The sequence below is a fragment of the Pseudopipra pipra genome, chromosome 1 (assembly GCF_036250125.1).
Source record: "Pseudopipra pipra isolate bDixPip1 chromosome 1, bDixPip1.hap1, whole genome shotgun sequence".
Classification (NCBI taxonomy): domain Eukaryota; kingdom Metazoa; phylum Chordata; class Aves; order Passeriformes; family Pipridae; genus Pseudopipra; species Pseudopipra pipra.
Genome location: NC_087549.1, coordinates 136,185,562 through 136,202,105, shown reverse-complemented (window position 1 = coordinate 136,202,105; position 16,544 = coordinate 136,185,562). Strand labels below are relative to the sequence as shown.

The 16,544-nt window shown below is 36.3% G+C and overlaps 1 protein-coding gene and 1 long non-coding RNA gene across 3 annotated transcripts in view; both read right to left on the bottom strand.

Moving 5' to 3' along the window:
• The window catches only part of PLXDC2 (plexin domain containing 2), a 261,532-nt gene that overhangs the window by 165,780 nt on the left and 79,208 nt on the right, over window positions 1–16,544 (bottom strand). The gene's annotated exons all lie outside the window — the stretch shown is intronic.
• LOC135402135 (uncharacterized) overlaps window positions 6,914–16,544 on the bottom strand; it is a 37,580-nt gene continuing 27,949 nt past the window's right edge. Inside the window, exons 2-4 of the long non-coding RNA XR_010425032.1 lie at window positions 10,329–10,475; window positions 9,007–9,055; window positions 6,914–7,229 (exon numbers count right to left, since the gene is read on the bottom strand). This is a non-coding gene — a long non-coding RNA (uncharacterized LOC135402135). The remainder of the gene's footprint in view (window positions 7,230–9,006; window positions 9,056–10,328; window positions 10,476–16,544) is intronic.

Sequence of the window (16,544 nt, the reverse complement as noted above, 5' to 3'; positions counted from 1 at the left end):
CGAAGTCACACTGTGAAGTTCAGACCTACAGGTAAGCTGGCAGTGCTGTCAAGTTACACACAGTGCTCTGCAAAGCTTAATTTCTAAATTCAACTCACTGAAGGCTGAATATACACTGTGAGGATATGCTCACTGTCTATTCCATTTACAGATATTAAACTCCTGATCTTGCAAGTCACTGAATGCCCCTGGTTCCCACTGAAATGGAATACAATCTTACAAACAGGTCATCTTGCACTACCATTATTTGACTCTTTCCATCTTGGGAGTAAATTCCATGATAATTTAATGCATGTTAAGACACAGTTAACTTCTAAACAGCAAATCTTTCCATGGGTGTATTCCCTCTTGGAATAGTTTACAAAGAGCAGCAACCTGAAAAGGACTTCAAGTGACAGGTCTCCTCTGCTAAAATGCAATCAGGATAAAGCCAGACAACTTCACAAGGGGCGGAGTCCTTGAACTGGAAAGAAAAAATTCCCCATGCTCATATTTTCATGATCAACCTGAAGTTTGAACATGATGACAATACACCACCTTACAGTGAGTTATTGTTAACAAACTACTTATCAGTGATGGTTTAATAGCACTACTATTTTTTAATATCTCTAGTTTCCCTGATTGCTGAAATAATGGTGTCTTTATGCACTAGATTCTGAGTCAAGTAAATCCCTAGTGTGATTTGGATGCAAGGCAACAGATTACAGACATTTCCCTATCTCTTCAAAATATCTCTAGAAGGAAAAATTAAATAAATTTCTCACTCCAAAAGAAATTGTGCTATGTTCTTAAAACAAGAATGCAGCCTTGCAAGGAGACTGCTGTCTCTTTTATTCATGCCCAAAGGATGTATTAAGAACATGGGAAGGCCTCTGCTGAGCTGCACTGCCAGCATTAATTGCTTTTTCATAAAGAAATATCAAAGAAGAAAGTAGGCACCAATGGAGCGAGTGATACACAGAAAATTTCTTGCCAGGAAAAGTACTTCAAAGAAAGTCAATGACGTTATACAAGTTGGGATAGAAAGGGAAACCTTTCAAACTGCCTTCCACATCACCTCCATTAGTGTATTGCACTCACCGTGGGCACATTGACCAGTGATATAAAACACTTCTAGTTTCAATATCTGGAGATCTTCACATTAATAATGGCCTGTAAAAAGTTTCCTCAGGATGGTAATCATTCTAAAACATAAAATGGAAATGTTATAAATGTCTCTTGGTATTTGTAAGATCAGAAAAGTGTCCTGTTGCCCTGTTTGATTTATGATTAATTTTAATGCGTTTCTAAAGAGAAGCAATAATTTTCTAGTTCACTTAGAAAATACTATCAGAATAACAAAATCTTACAACCCTACTGTTAATATTTTATTTTTCCCACAGTTATCTTGCTTGTATTTCTGTACCTTGAAAAGCAATTTTTTTCTGTCCTCTTCTACCTGCAAAAAGTCTAACTTGACCGTAACCATTTTCTGCTCTTGCAACAGACTGTATTATTGCTCAACCTGAAGGCATCTTTTAACAAATAAACTTTGAAGCAATCTGTTTTAGCCTTTTACTTTAAAAAGAAATTAAAAGAAAATAATTATCCCAATTCAAAAGTAATGGAGCCCTTTGGAAACAAATATAGTCTATTAGCAAGTGCAAGAGCCTCTAGTATTGGCTCATTAAATAGAAACCTTGCTTTGAGTAACTTCTGGATTAGACAAAAATAATAATATATTGTAGACAGAAATTTTACACATTCACTAAAACCATCTCTAGGTATGTTTACAACAGTGTAATCCAGAAATTCTGCAAGCTGAGAGATCACATTTTTAATGTGCAATTCACTTGAGATTAGAAGATCTTTTGCTGCCTTTGGCCCTGCCTGTCTCCTTTTCATCTCCCTGCACCCAGCTATGATACAAACAGGGACAGAGGTACAACTGCAATCAGGGCTTTTTTTTGGTGTTCACCCCTGCATGGAGGCAGAGAAGGGATTAATACCATCCATGACTATTCAGGCATGTACAAGAGACAACATATTTTCCCTTCCCTCTGGTATCAGCCATAGGTGATTACCAGAAGCAATAAAGCTATGAGGTACTAAGACCACTGAGGCAGTCTTACATTCAGAATACTCTTGGACCTAAAGATCCTGTGTCCAGCTGCCAAGACAGACAAGGCGTGTGGGTTGTGCAGACATCTGTAATGCTGGTATGCTGCAGCATTTTATTTTAACATCCTGTTTATCCTGGCCCTAATTTTAGTTCATTGCTGGGTAATGATGCAAGAGATTATCTGATGAAACAGGAACTTTGAACATGCAACCAAATTTCCAGGCAAATCAGATTTTTCATTTTTTCCTTGCAGTTCCCTTTGGCTCATACCTGGTAATTGCATACCACAAGATGAAGAACACGAGATGGCATAGACAGATGACCTTCTACCACAGTCTTTGCTCCAGGATCTCCCAGCAAGTTCCCATTTTCTATTGCCAACACAACCACGAATTATAGAGGACCTTGACTTCTTCAGGCCATATATCAAAGTAACTAATATTGCATTTTTAAGGTATAGTTTTGTCTTATATATCACATAGTACATTTTTACTGACCGAAAAAGCTGAGCAGAAAGAGGAGCAGAGCTGGAGAAACTGATGGAATTCATGACTACAGAGTAGAACTCAATTTCCTTTTGAGCAAGTCAGAAAGAAGACACTTCTCTCTTGCTTCCTCTCCTCTTTTCTCATACAGCAAAATAACTTACTTGCAGAATGCAAGTATTACTTCTCTATGCGTAAAAATAAAGGTGGTTTGAGGAGTCAAAGGACTTTGCAAGTAAAAGACACCAGAGGCTACAACACAACCATACTTAACACGGGAAAGAAAGATATAACAGATTCCCTGAGCTGCAGGGGGTGAGAGGGAGCATAACTGCCACTGGCACTGTAAGGTCTGCAGGCAGCTGCTGGCATGCAGCAGCCAGGAAGCAATGGGACCCAGAACTTCAGATGCTTCTCCTGGTCAAGACCCAGCCTGTTAGGATGGCTCCCATTGCTGCTAGCAATCCTTGCAGCCCTGGGACAATTGTGGTTCAGGGAGAGGTGCCGGACAATCCCTCGAGCCCTGTTCTGACATGGTGAGTACTAACTGCAACACCAGCATCAGGTCACAAATCAGAGCATCACATTGTACAGGCTTTATGTTCTCTGTGCTGCCTATTATTTTGACTATTAATATAGAATTTTTCTATTCAGTCTCTCAGAGAAATGTTTGAGACAGAACAAAGAAATTTCAAACCAAAGGGTTTAATAAAGTCTCAAAAAAGAACATGTGGAATTGCATGTCTCAAATGTAAATTTGTACGGCACACCAGGGCTGTGCTCCATATCCATGGTCACAACCACATGCTTGATACAGGTTTCTTCACACTAAAGATATATGTATGCAACCCATTTTTGGATCTTCTGGACCATGCCTGAGTAACCAAAGGTACACTTTCTGGTTATTTCAATGTTTTATTTTGCTGCTTTTGCCCTTTATCATCTCAGCATGCTGTGATCCCAGAAATGACAGTGTAATTGCTGGTGTCTAACAGGCTTTTTGGCTTCCACACACAAAGTTTATGATTCTGCCATCAAACTGTAACTTGTACACATATGATTACAACTTTTCAAAGAACAACTTACCGTATCTGTAGGAGGCAGAAGATAATAGGCAGTCAATACAGACACTCTCTTTACTGGTGGGAAGATAGGCTGCAGATAGATATCTAGAGCATTGCACACTGAAGGAAATGTCTTGCCTGCACTGGTGCGTTAAACTTACATCTGCTAGGGTGTAAAAAGAATAGAGTATCTCTTTCACTTTTAGGAAGTAATTAAACCAAAGGTGCGCAGTCAAATGCAGCTCTGAGAACCATGTGACATATTCCCTTAGACATCTCACTGGTTCACAAGAGAGAATACAATGCCAACTTGAACAAAACAGCTCTTAGACAGCTTTTTATAAAGGATTTTCATACCTAGACTAGTCTAACCCAGGCACTAATTTGCCAGATTAATGCTGCTGCGAACAGCTGCTACTCCTTAAAAATATTCTAAGTGCATCTGACTGAAACCAAAGGGAGACAGTATGACTTTGTATTTCATCTCAATAGAAGTAGACCATTCTTCAGGAGAAATTCTCCTTCTAAATCAGGCTCTGGTGAATGGCCAATGCCAAAAGCAGGCTCTAGCACTGGTCATGTAACTTTCTCTCCAAGTGCCATTATTTCTGCCAAGTGTAATGAAACAAACGCTGCAGCCTGTACTTCCCAGCACATAATGGAAAAGAATTTGGAAGCGCATATGTATCTGCACCATGCAGTGACATCTGTCTTAACACTTATCTGTTGTAACACAATAAAACAGAAATAAAATAACATCTGGGACTGCTGCAACAAGAATCCAGCTTTTGGGAAGTATTAAGGACCTTGTTTTACCTTCTGTGAGGTCAGCAGTAATTTTGTTATTGACATTAGCAGACATAAAATTGAAGAAAAAAGCTTATTTCAAGCCTCAAAATAGCTGCTGACTGTGGTGGAAGAAAGATGAAATGTTTGAAGAGGTATTTATTGCAATGGTAGGACATTTCCTTGGAGTGATTAACTAGTGTACAATGGACACAAAAGCAGTAAGATAACAATGCTTAAAAAATTATTACATACACAGTGATTCAGTATTTTAGCTATATCTTGTTGCTTTTCAAGATCAGAACATATGAGGCTGTACTGTTTCTTCAGTTAACCAGAACATTACCTGACTGGTATAGTGGACCCGGTAGCAATGATCTTCTAGAGTTGGAAAGCTATAATAGATATATCTATCCTCTTGGATTTTAGAGGGATTCTTTAAATTAAAAAATAGATTCAAATCTGTGTGTAATTTACAGGCACAAATTTGAATCTACAACTGCTGCTCCATTGACAATTTACTCTGAAGTGCCATACACTGATTTTGTTAATGAGAATTTTCAATTAATTTAATAAGAGCTGAATTTATCTTCCATGTGTTGTTCTAACCTAATGAAGCAAACATATTAACTACTTGACAGTCACAAGACATTATCTACTAAACATCTTTAGAAAGATGAGGAGGAACAGACATTTTGGGAACTAATTTTTCAGTGCTTTTGTACCACTTTGGTAAAACTATGTAATTGGTCTTTCTTCAAAGATGTTATACTGAGCTGAATGGCAGATATGTGTGGGGTGGTTGTTTTTAGTTTTGGTTTGGTTTGGGGTTTTTTCTTAGAAAAAAATAATACTTTCACTTATTTCACATTTTGAGTCAGGCTTTAATGCTGTTTAAACACTGTCAGTAGAACAACCAAACTTTCAATTATCACTTTTTTTTTTCTGAATTGACTTAGCACATGAATGTTAAGCCTTGCCCAAACAGCATTTTATTCAGCAGATTCACAGAATTTCACTTTAAAGAAAATATGATAACCTGCCTGGCTTTGCTTTATTCTACTTTTTAAAAACAGGACCCAAAATATTGTGTGAGGAACCTCACATCTAGCAGATTTTTATCTCTTGACACTTTTGCCTTTTTTGACTATTTTGAATTGTTTTCTCCAAATTTCAGTGGAGGGGCATTTCTAGTTTGACAGCATTAGAAATTGAAGTACTCTTTATTTAAGTGAGGAGCAGCAGAAAAGCATGTTAACCTATCAAAATACCTTGAATTAGAGATCACAGTTTCAGAAGTGGAAGATAATTCAACTTGCATCCATTTGATTTTTGGCAACTTAACAGAACAAGCTAAAAAAGGGTGACAATTAGTATCGATTGTAGTGTAAGTTTTGACAAGCCCAATTGAAACAACTGCAGTTATAAAGACCTTACATTAAATATAAAACCAATAACTGGACAGTTAATGAAATACCATCACGGTAGCTTATGCTGTCACTGGTCAGATTTAGACAGAATGATTCATATTTTAGAAAGACAGGTACCATTTTTTCTACACTACCCCTCAGTTAATTGAGTATTGTATCTCCCTTGTGCTATCCAAATTACTACTCTAAGTACAGGCACTTACTCTCTCTCTAAGCCTAACCTTTCACACTCCCAGAAGATATGCAATGCCACTGCAGTCAGACATGCAGATGTCTTTGAGCTCAGGCTGAAGTCACTGCCAGCTGCAGTAGCTACTTCGAACATTACAGAGGAGTTAGAATCCTCCATGAAGCCTTGTACATTATTAAATCTTTCTCATAATGGTGTTTTTATTGCAGTTGACTAGTACTCGGATTTTTTCTAGGACTGCGGTGTTTGTTACAATCTGCCTTTGAGAAAATTAATTCTAAGTCTGCTACCCTAAACTACACATGACTGTGGAATACATGCCCTAAATGTACAGAAACCAGGATTCACAGATTCAGTTGCAATAGCCTGAAATTATGTCCTCACAATCAGTTTGCTCTCCTGACATTTGTTTATAAGTGTTATCACTATCTATTAAAAAAATGGTTGAATTGGAGTGAAATTTAAGCAAACACCTGTCTCTTAATGTACCATGTTTTTCTGTACTGCCTTTTGGAAGCCACACATCCTACCACTAAAGCTGTCTGGAACACTGTTCTCCATCTTGACAAATAATCTTTTGGACTTAGCAACATATAAATTTATTATTCCAGTTTTACACCAGAAACATGAAACGACGCACTCTCAAGGGATTACAGCTGTTATCAACACAAATACTGCATTTTCTCCACAGTATGGGTTGCTGTAAACACCTTTAGACTACAGTTACATCAACAAGCAATATCAACCTAAACTATATGTAGACATATAGTATATATGTTAACATAATTTAAAAAAACCCAACCATTCAGAAGTTTATAAGCATTAAACTTTTCATGATGCTGATTCCTTATAAAATATCATGTCAGACTGATTTTATTTTTTGTCTTTAAGGATCTCAGTAAGAATTTTGCCAAGTTAGGTACACATCAAATGAGGCAGATCACTGGCTCAATTTTCAGTGCTCAGTTCCAGCTGATCAAAATAAAAGACTTACAAAAATGCTTCTGAAAGTCTCAGTATGCCTGCTTCCTTCCTCTGACACATCTGCCTTTGAAAACATGACCCTTAGTGATCTCTGGAGTATCTAAAACTTTTCCTCAGGCACAGGCTTGAGGAACTCAGTCAGGATGCTCCACATTCGTTTCTCCTATAATTTGACCAGAACACAGATATCTGTAAAAGAATACAGGATGAAAATCTGCTTAATCCCAACACCTCACCCACACATGCTATGATAAAGTCCATTTTTACAGCATGCCTTCCCATACATGTTTGTGTGCCTCTGTCTATGTGTGTGTGTGGCACAACACTTTCTCCTGAAGACTATGAGAAAGAAAGAGAAAATGAATAATTTGTACGATACATTATAGTTATATTAATCAACATGTTTCTGAAAGGCACTTGGAGACCACAAAAAGAGGCATGGAATAGGAAGAGAAGGGTGGATTTAAAGTGTACATGAGATCATAGTATAAATAAAGGAGAGTTTAGTCCTCAAGTAAACCTGTGGTAATTTTGATAGATCAGCAACCTCTTACAGAAAACATCTCAAGACTCATATATCCAGTTGTGCGCATAAAAAAAATTAAGATGACCCAAAGGTATAATTCTGTCTCTTTATCTTGTTCACTCTATGTAGAAAACTTAATACCTCCATAATTCACAAGCTCCTTCATAAATTGATCATATTGGTAGTCACAGAGTAGCTTGGTCTTACTAACCTAGCAGAAAGCTATCCAAGAACATCTTATATATTTCTCCTAAATTCTGACTTAGATGTATTCATAAGTAGTATGCATGTATTTGTTCTTGTGCCAGTGTTATTCTATAGTTTAAATAGATCTTCTCCTCTGTGTTATTTACCCTGCTAATCATGCATGAAATCAACCAGCTCAGCTTCCATTTTGGAATGCTAAACAAGCCAAGACCTCTTAGTCTTTTTAGTTTTTGACAGCTCTGTATTTAATTTTGCTCTTCCTTCAGTGCCTATTCCAGTTTTAGTTAATCCCTCCAGAAGATGGAAGACCAAGCTCCATGCAGCACTGCACGAAAAAAAAAAAAGTCGTACCTGTTCTCTGCACAATGTAATTAGTTTTCATTCACCTGAAGTGCCCTAAATACCACATTTTACAATCATAGCACCATTGGATCATATTTATTTCTGTGACCCTGCTGAAATTTCCTTCATGAACTATGGCAGATTAACTGGAGACGAAACCTAATATATCCTAATAGGTTTCTGTTCTGAGGTTTCTGGTTTATTCAGAAACCAAACTGGACTTTGTATCCCAATGAGATGGTACTGCCATGTTTTCAAGTTAAGTAAGAAAAAAGTCAAACAAGTGACTATCATACGTCATAGATTTTTCCAAGGAACCCATATATCAGGCTCAGAATGCTCTGGCTTTTTTACTGACTTTTTTTGCTCAGAATACATAAGGAAAACCACATCTTTGTTTAAATGCCATAACACACTGTGGTGAACAGCAGTCTTATAATGACTCTGGATGCCAGTTACCATCATTTCTCAGGCTTTCCATTTCATTTGCTTAAGACTTTCTTAATTTTTCAGATGTTCAAATAATCAATCATAGATAACCCCAATCTCAGATCACAAGAAATTAAAAGCTTGTATTTTACCTCACAGACCTAGCCCTTCGAGCAATCCATCTGGCTAATTAGAATTAAATTTGCTTTTAATTTACCTGTACTAAAATGAGACAGGATATATCAGAATGTATTACAACTCAGTACTATCAGCCAGCATTGTTCAATCCCAAAAGAACCGAAGGCTTTAAAATGGAAGGATTATTCAGAGATTATACACTATATTCCTACATGTTAAATAATTCATCAGAATTAATTCTACATATATTAACAGCTCTTCTCTCCTTCACACAAGTCCCACAGATCAGTTTATAAGAATATGAAGTGATTCAGACATCCTTACCGTATTTTTCAGATTTTTCCTTTTTTTTTAAACATCACCCTCAGAATGACTGTAAAAAAGGGACAAAACAAAAAAACCAGACAGTGAAAAGGATAATAGCAAGTGAGCAAGTGAAAGGGCCTCATGTTGGACAAATCCTGATTTCTTGGATGCCTGAAGTCCATCTTTTAAAAGAAAAGGTCACAAATCGTTTTTATTGCTGTCTTCCCCTCCAAGAAAACAAGCTATCAACATAACTCACTCTACAAGCATAGTTTAATACACTTAAAAGAGCAAAGCACATTTTTCAGATGACTGGCACTAAGCCAAAGCAAAGAAAACACAAATTGTGCTTCCAGTGTTCAAAAGCACTATTAGATTAGCAGGGCTGACACAAGAAACTGGCCATGCTGACAGGTTTGTCTCACCTAATGTATCCCAAAGAAAGTGCAGTGCTCTTATTCTTTGATGATTGCTGAACAGTGTGCTTAAGCTATTAAACTAAGCTAAAAAACATTTGGGTCACTGAAGATTTTTAATATTCATGAACAGGCTTCTTACACGTTGAATAGCTGAAATCAAGAACTCAAGTGATGGGTTCTTCTAGTAAGTGTTGCCTTTTTTGTCCTGTCACTCTCAAGACATGACCTTTCTCCATAAATACTGTCCATATCTTTCAAGAGATGATCAGCATGGTCCTTTGGCAGTTTACTCACATGTAAGTCACAACACACCTTGTTCACTATGTCACAATTTTAATTTAGATCCCTTCCCTCTCTCCCTACCACCTATCTCAGCTGGCAGGCTTGGACTCTTTTGCCTTGCGCTGAGGCAGGATCCATTATGATCTGGCTCTTCTTGGCTTGGATCAGGAAAAATTCCTGTTCAGTACTCCAGAAAAGAAACCCCTTAGGTACTCCACTTAAAGAAAACCTCTTCTCTCTGGAACACAAATATTTTTAAAGATATTGAAAGTGTTTCAACAAAATAATGCATTAGTTATTTGCTCAATGAGGATTAAAATTGTAATTGGCCTATGTAGTTTGGTTCAGACTCTCAGAAATATTTAGAATATTCAGTACTTAGCATCACTAAGTCCCACTGAAACAAGAAATGAATTTAATAATTCAGGCTGTAAGTTCTTATTTAAATATTGTCCCTTCATTGCAAGCTGAGGTAAAATCTGAGTCAAAGAAGCATAACCCTGCTGCAACAGCTTTTCAGCAATTTGTCAGAAAAACATTTCTAGAAGTTCTGGCTGATGCTCTTTTCTCCTGGGTTGAGAGACACTTTTAAGCTTTCTCTGTCTTTCAGTCCTAAGCCTTATGATCTTGTTAGCTCACCTGGATGGAGGATGACATTTCCCTGTTATTAGCACTCCCTCTACTCTCACAGGGCCTCACTTTTCTCTTTGAGACATTTCACATTTGAAACTGTTCTGTGCTTTCCTGCTTTCTTCCTAACAGCTTTGTCTGCAGCTCCAACTGGTCCTGCTGAATAACATCAAGCAGATAAAGTAATACTAAATAGCAGTGATATTACAACAGGAAAAAAAAGATATTTCTTTTATTTAATTCACTTTGCTTAAAAGTAAAGGTGAACACTGTCTTCCCTGAGAGTGCAGCTGAGAATGATGGCAGTGTATCAAATATAAGAGCAGAAGAATATATCAAAAGGAAAGTCCCCATTTTAATATAAAATTAGGATAGAAATACTTATTTTGTATTCTTGACAGGGTTGATCTCACTGTCCTTCTGTTGCTTCACTCACTGAGAGTCTATATGTCTATGCTGATTATGCCATTGCTGACTTGCTACATACAAATATAACCAATTTATGAGTTTTTCTTTTTGATAAATTTAATTAAATCTCATAAAAAGCGTCATTAAAAATAATGACTTTTACATATGTACATACATATGATTAAATCATGGAAACACAGATATGCAGAGGTACCTTTCCTCTCTCAGAGAAGGACTTGGTATGGCTGTGATTTGAATTCATTCATCCTCAAATATAAACACCTAACGGGTCTCATCCTCCACTGAAGCCTCTGACCATGGCAGATGGATAGATGGATGCCGACCTCTGTCATTTATTTAGCATAACTTCTACAATGTTTTCTTTTCATCTACCTTCCTCCCTCTTTTGCAGCCTATTCTTTATTTTCTGTTTCTTCTCTTTCACTCCTTGTCACCTATTCCCCCTTCTCGCTATTTTTTTTAGTGTTTGTAGACCTCTGCTTCATTTTACACACCAAGGAACAAAAGTGCTTCTTGGCATGGGGTCCTCCTGATGCCTTCAACAAGCCACACCGGAAACTTTTTTGGAACTTAAACCTGAGTGTTCCAGGTGAAAAAAAAACAAGAAGATAAAAAAAAAAAGAATTATCGATCTTTCGTCTTCTATAACTTTTTCACAAAAATAGGAAAGATTTTTTTGTGTCCAACTGGAATAAAAAGCCCCTCCTAAAGGAGAGTACAGGTGTAAGGTGTGACAATTATGAGGCAATTAAAACAAAATGAGGCAATGGATTAATGTGAAAAAAACCTGCATAGGATTAAGCAACTTAATCTCCAAGCTCTTTTCAACTCTGAAGCAGTTTATATATTAATAAAGGCAAAAAATTGCCTTAAAAGATCTCTCCTAATTTCAAAACTTATTCTCATTTTAGGAAGGGCCATTGTAATTCTAATTTCTCAGATATTAGTTATATAGCAGATATGCTCACGTGCACACACAGGTGCACACCCACTGCAAAGCACCTCAGGCTGTAGAGAGGTGATGAACACTCCCACTCTCAACAACATTCTACATGAGAACACACTCTGTGTACACCCTAGGGGAAGTTTTAGCAAGCTTTTATTAGCTGTAAAGTATGTAAAGTCAAATAATGAACATGAAGAAAAATACTAAAAAGAATAAATAAGATTAATTATTACAGAAGGTCTTGGAAACATGCCTCTATCTATTTCCGTCCCCCCACAACCCCAGCAGTGTAAAAAATGTGTGTGGGGAAAAAGAAACCATTACTGTCAGCAAAAAACACTCCATGACCAAAGACTAAAGATGTGCTCATCATTATGCCCTTAAAAACAAAATCTTTTTTCTCCTAATAAGAGTTAAAAATGTTTAACAGTGCATGAATGTGAAATATACTCAAAAATTCAAGCCTGCTTTCTTTGTGCTAAAAAAATGCAGACCAGTGATGTTAAAATATTTGCAAAGTATGGTTGATACAATATTCATCCATATTTATGCATTGCATACTTAAAATGGAAATATTAAGTATCCCAATTTCATTTTACAAGGAGTATAAGCCACGGCACAGATCTTATTAAATGTCATACAATTTCTCTGATCAAATACAGATAAGCAACACTTTCTGATTTTGCAGTACATATTGTTGATCCACATCACTCTAAAAACATTTGGTTTGAGGAGTAAGAATCAAGGCAGCAAGCTTTTCTGAACTAAGAAGAGAGGTTAACTTTATCAAAATTTGTCACGGGCAGCTACTCACCAGAGCTACATCAGCTACTTAGGAGCCCAACACGTGAAAGGTCCTCCTTCATACCACCAAGAATTCACACTCAGGTGTAAGCATAGCCCTAGGATTTGCTGAACTTATTAAATTACTTTGTTCATGGAGTGTAGCCTTGCTGTAAACCTTTGTAGCATGATAAAGATAATATTGAATTTGACTTGTGACAGAGAATTGTAAAAAAACTCAGTGAATCTTGCTGTCAATGGCAGCTTCAGCAGTATAGTATAACATAAATATAACCTTCGATTGCAATCCTCAAGTCATTTAAGTAGGGGTGAGTAACAAGGCTTGCTTTAAGAGAAAATCCTGGTTTTTTCGGCCATCATGAACTAAAATAAATACCTGGTTAAAATAAATATCTGTAAAATAATCAACAAAATATAAGAAAAAAATAAACTATTAAAAATACTTCTGTATTTTCTGAAGAGTTCGGTAAAAAATATTTTATATAACAGATGTTTCTTAGATTTCAGCCATGTAGAAGAGGAGAAGATGAGAAAGGGAGAAGGGAAGAGAGAGAGAGGGTGGAAGGGAGACGAAAAGGGAGAAGTAGACAGGCAGGGAGAGAGAATGTTTACTCTAGATCAGCTCTGAAAGTAAAATGTTTTCATACTAATTTTTGAAATAGGAGGAGTTGGACAGGGAACCCTTTCCTTGATGTTTGCAGGATAAACTAATTTAGTTAAATGAAGGAAATGAGGAAATGTAAGTATACATCTCACTAGCAAAAGGTTTCTTGTTACTATGGTAGACAATGCTAAAATAGAATCTCTGTGATCCTACGATGTTTAACAAGACTCACAGAGCATCTGTGACTAAATGCAGGTCACATAAAATAACATCTGTACCTCTGCCAACTTCAGTGAGGCTCAAGCATGATACTGATTAAATGGTGGTCACATAAAATAACGTGTGGACTCTGAAAACCATGGAACAGATTTGCATTTCAAAGCCACGTACACAAATATATATGTGTACTTGGATTATAACTGCTGGAGATTAACTAGCAGGAAATTCTTATGTTCTCTAACAAGGCTTAGAATGTTGCAAGGTAGGCATAATCACAACCTTTACTAACACATAGGAGTCATGATGTAGCTCCTCATATGCGGGAGTGCTGTAGTAGGATGCGTTGTAGTCTATCCCACAACACTAATGATTAAAGATATTTCCACACTTCAACGTGTTCTCTAAACATCATACTGGTTTTACTGAGTGTTGGAGGGATTTATATGAAAATAAATAAGAAGAATATTTCCCTCCCCTCTCTCTTTCAATCATTTGAAGTGCTGTTACTAAGTAAAAATAAGAAGGACAGAGCACTGCTGCATGACCTGAACTCTCCAAGGGGTGGTAAGGCAGGGGAATAACTTCTTCCTGCAGCAAACACAAACCAGAGCTGGGTGTCAAAAATATAGCTCCTCACATCAGCTGCTGCTGCCGCCTTTGGAACCAAGAGCTAAGACCTATTCATTCACATGGGTGGACTGAAAACTAAACATTATCAACTTGTGTTAGATCTGTTTTCAGAATGGTTGCTCATGATGCATGATAAAAAAATTACAGTTTCAGAAATCAAATCAAAGCAAATCTCCATTACATTAAAAAATATTCCTCTTCAAAGTCCTGACAGTCCAAGCTACTTTTTCTAACCTTTACAATGCCAGGTGCCACACCAAGATATCAGCAAGCTTGTGAAGTCCTGTTTGTCTTTAGTAAAAAACATCCCTTTTGCATCAGTTTAAGAGATAAAGGTGCTTTTGCTTTTTCCTGATAAAGTCATGCTGACATACTGAATGCACACGTCCTGCAGTCTTTCTCAGCCTAATAATGGAAGCGTATAGAGCCAAAACTTAGCTGATGCTTTTCATTTACTTTTTACTTATACAGTAAATCATGACGGTTCTTCTGAATTCTTATTTTTCTTCTCCTGACCTACTTTTTGAACATGAGGTTTTGGGAATACTATTACATGTTTGCCTACCAGATGTCTGGACCTCTGATAAAGTGAGCTTCTCTCTCTTCTACACTTGCATAGCTGCTACTTTCAGAGGAATAATAAACTGCCAGCATGAAAAGGCTAAATTTAAATATTTCAGTACAAAGCCACAAGTGAGTGCATTTGTTGAATGCTTCTTTAAAGACTCGACATTATCAGTAGATTAATTTTTACTTCCAAGTTTAGCAGGTTTGCTAGGAGTACTAGCAAGCATATTGACAATATGTACAGTTCTGTCAGCTGTCATCGATTTAGTCCTTTGACCTTTTCCAGTGGTAAATCTTACAAAATGTACTACATTACTGAATTTATTTGAATCAGAAATAGAGTACAAATAACCTGTCAATTAATCTGGCTTCCAGTCCTAGCATGAACCTAAATTTCCGCAGCCATTTTGTACTGGCACTTTTGGCACTGAAATGATAGATATTAAATATAAATAAAAAAATAAATATCTCTCTTTCCCTGTTAACAAGCTTAGAAGTCAAAGAAGTGGTTTTATAGAAGCAAAGATACTCTACTTCTTTACTTTCATCTTTCCTTAAGCTTTGCCTAGTTCACAGACCAGCTTCTGAAGGAACCAAGCAAAATATTTGTGTGACTCACTTCAGTCATTCAGAGAAAAAAGACTTCAGCAATCTCACTACTGACATAAAACTTGTAGAGGAAGCAGTTAATATATGTGCTACCTCTTTAAGGAAAATATGATACTATAAATTAATAGTAAAACCAAGACTAGCTAACAATTAAAGTAGAAACCTTATGCTGCAATGTCTACTCTCTGCAAAGACGTGAGCAGGTGTTTTGTTTTGCACATAAAATAGACTCATTAAAATTAATGGGACAATTCACTGTACATAAGAGTGCACAGAACTAAATCAAAATGATTGGAATCACCAAATTTAATCAGGACTTAAATGAGTCAGCAGAAGAGCTTCACTTAAATCTTCAAGTTTAATCTTGTTTTTCATTTTGTACAGTTTTTTCTTTAAAGAAAGGATGAGTCTTTATGGCTGGTAATTTTTCCTCTCTTACTGCAACCAGGAAACATTAGACCAAACATTCCTATAAACAGTGGCCAACATAATTGTGTCACTTAGTAAAATTTATTCAAATCCTTAATTTTTATGTTTTATTAAGTATGAAAATAGTGAATGGAGTATTTCTTACTGACAAGTTAATGGTTATTCTTTATCTAGGTCTATGGATACAAACAGAAGATTGTATTTCGGTTTAAGCTAAACAGAAAAGAAAATATTAAACTAATTTAGTAAGGGAGTAATCTCACTTAACTTCACCCATATAAAGTTAAGCACCCAGTCTCTGCAGGCAACGTAGGTTCTGTTTGCACTCAGTGGAGATAAGAGGCAACTTCATAATGTGATTCCTCTTTTTAATGATGAGGTGATTTGTCTTCTGTAATGGCTATCTTCTCCCTCTGACTAAAATGGGAAGACAAACTTTTTGCTTGGAATTCAACAACTAATGTTAGGTGGAATGATTCTCACTCATATTATTTAATCTAAACACTTAAATGCACTAGAGAAGTGAAAAGAAAAATCTACCTAAATTTAAAGTAAATAAAAAAATATAAATATAAAAATAAATAAAATTATTTCAAATACAAATATCTTCATTTTGCAATTTAAATACATTGACTTTGGTTAGACCAGTCTTAAAAATTTTAGAACTAGTAAGCAGTACTTCTCTTGTATTTTAACCATAAACTGTAAATTAAAAATATGACCAACTTTCAGGCTTTTCCAATTTCAGACCATTTCTTAATTTTTAGGGAAAAAAATCACTAAATAGACCTCACTGAATAAACTGAAATAAAATACCTACAGTGAAGATTAGAATATTTCTGTCAGAAGCTTATTTTGCACTTCATCAAACTTATGTTTCAGGTGGTCCATGTTTTAGCTGGCCAATGATTTCTAGTGGTTCATGCAGATATCTTTCTAAAAAACTTGTACCAAAAACACAGTATACTTAAAAGTGTTTTTTGTTGCT